The sequence below is a fragment of the Microtus ochrogaster genome, chromosome 21 (genome assembly GCF_000317375.1).
Source record: "Microtus ochrogaster isolate Prairie Vole_2 chromosome 21, MicOch1.0, whole genome shotgun sequence".
Lineage (NCBI taxonomy): Eukaryota > Metazoa > Chordata > Mammalia > Rodentia > Cricetidae > Microtus > Microtus ochrogaster.
In genome coordinates, this window is record NC_022022.1 from 2613323 (window position 1) to 2615696 (window position 2374).

At 46.9% G+C, this 2374-nt stretch overlaps 1 protein-coding gene across 2 annotated transcripts in view; it reads left to right on the forward strand.

Annotated features, from left to right (window-relative positions):
- The first annotated feature begins 1371 nt into the window (after nucleotides 1-1371).
- Nucleotides 1372-2374, forward strand: part of Mrps21 (mitochondrial ribosomal protein S21) — a 9751-nt gene continuing 8748 nt past the window's right edge. Inside the window, exon 1 of one of the 2 annotated variants that reach the window (XM_005356956.3) lies at nucleotides 1372-1559. The gene's annotated coding sequence lies outside the window, so the exon portion shown is untranslated. Of the gene's footprint in view, nucleotides 1560-1643; nucleotides 1665-2374 lie in introns of those variants that run through there. The other variant, XM_026783867.1, reaches the window with a different exon arrangement.

Below are 2374 nucleotides of genomic sequence, written 5' to 3' on the forward strand. Positions count from 1 at the left end.
GAGCCACCATGTGGTTGCTGGGAATTGAACTCAGGACCTTTGGAACAGCAGGCAATGCTCTTAACCTCTGAGCCATCTCTCCAGCCCTCCAATATTTTTATTAATACAAAAAAGTGCAGGGCTGGAGAGATGGCTCAGAGGTTAAGAGCATTGCCTGCTCTTCCAAAGGTCCTGAGTTCAATTTACAGCAACCACATGGTGGCTCACAACCATCTGAAATGGGATCTGATGCCCTCCTCTGGCCTGCAGGCATACACACAGACAGAATATTGTATACATAATAAATAAATAAATAAATATTTTCTTTAAAAAAAGTGCAGATGCCTAGTTGAGTAACTTGTTCTGATGGCTCTCAGAAACTAAAACTCTGTCCACAGTATTATGTGGCTGTCCATATAATTAATTTTGCCCTTATTATATGCTACCCGGTCTAAATTCGTGTCTACTTACTGTCTTTCAGTAGTGCAAGAGACACTGGAATAGCAGCAACAGTGCCTGGCAGAGGCTAGATATTTCGGTAGAAGTTTGTAGACCAGCTTAAGAGTATCCCAGTCTAGTTTCACTTTGGTATTCTGGACTGGGCTGACGATTGGTGCGAGTATCTGCTAACTGATGACGCTCTGAATAGACAGCCCAGGGGTTAAGAGAATTTATTTCTCCTGCAGCGGACCTGAATTCAGTTCCCAACATCCGCATGGCAGCTCACAACTCCAGCTCCAGAGATCCAACACCGCTCCTATCTTTCAGGTTCCTAAGGCACATGGTGCATGTACACTCAGGTACACATATATACACATAAAATAAAAACAAATCTTTTAAACAAATCACTGGTGAGAATGCATCCGTGTGTGTTGCGGGGAAGTTTTTCTGCACTCATTACTTCTGAACTCATGTAAATAAGCGTACCTGGATATGTGGGGAGAGCATACACACAAGGTTGTCACGGCAGTGTGAAAGAAATGAGATATTTCTACCAGGTCTTATTAGGCAACAAATGACAACATTGGCATTTAAAAACAAACAAGCAAACAAAAAACAAACAAACAGTTTGATTTTAAATCCTCCAGGCGTTTCCCATTTCTTTCTTTCGTGATTTCACTTGATTTAGTGAAGTGGCTTACGTAGGTGATGAAATTGGAAGCTCACGGTACGTAATTTCTCTGTCTTAACTTTTAGGCAGATGAAGGGTGTGAATCTGTTCTTCACCGGGAGAGCAGATCTGTCCTTTTAAAATAGAAAACATTCTGAGGACGCATCCCCTTTCCCATCCAGGAAACGAAACCTCTCAGATCTAGTAAAGGTTTAGCGGGATCGGGCTGACCTTCTCGCAGACCCGAGGACCGCAGCTCCGCAGGAGAGCGAGGACACTGTTTTTTGGCTTTGCCAGACGTCCAGACCTGCGCCTGCGCTCAGAAGCCGCGAACCTTTGCAAGGACAAATCGTAAGCACGGTTTCCGCAACCGACTGCGTTCTTCGGCGCCGCTTCCTCCAGCCGCGGGGATTCCGTAGCTTCCGCTTCCGCTCCGCAGCGTCCTGGAGTCCGAGTGCTACAGCCGCAGGTAAGGAGCTCGCGGCGGGGACTGCGAGCAAAGCGGGTGTGGCGGGAGGGCAGGATTTCGCGCGGCGGCCTGGTCACTAGACACGGACCAAGACTCCTTTCCAAGGTGCAGCGAAAACCTCGTTTTTCAAGTTTTGAGACAGTCTTTATGTAGTCCTGGCATATACTATGTAGACAAGACTGTCCTCGAACTCACGGAGATCCGCCTGCCTCTGCCTCCCGAAGGCTGGGATTAAAGGTGTGCACCTCCACCCTCACCCCCTCCCCGCTTTTAAAATTACCTTTATTTGTTTACTTATTTGTTTGTGCGGCGGGGGCGGGGGGGGGTGAGAAAGTCAGAACAACTTGCAGGAGCTGGTCCTCTCCTTCCACCATATAGGTCCAGGGCTCGAACTCAGGTCGTCAATCTTGGCTGCAAGTGCCTTTACTTGCTGAGCCATATCGCTGCTCAGTGAGAAGACGAACATTGATAACAATTCGCTTGTACTTTTTCTTTTTTAAAAAGTTTTTTTTAAAAAAAAATACTTTTTGCGTATGCGTGTTTTGCTCGAACGTATGTGTGTGCACCATAGAAGCCAGAAGAGGACATTGGATCCTCTGGCCTGGAGTTACAGATGGTTGTGAGCTACCATGTGGGTGCTAGGAATCAAACCTGGGTCTTATTAACCACTGAGCCATCTCTCCAGACCTACTTATACTTAGTTGTTTGGGTTTTTTTTAAATATTTATTTATGCCGGGCGATGGTGGCGCACGCCTTTAATCCCAGCACTCGGGAGGCAGAGGCAGGCGGATCTCTGTGAGTTCGAGACCAGCCT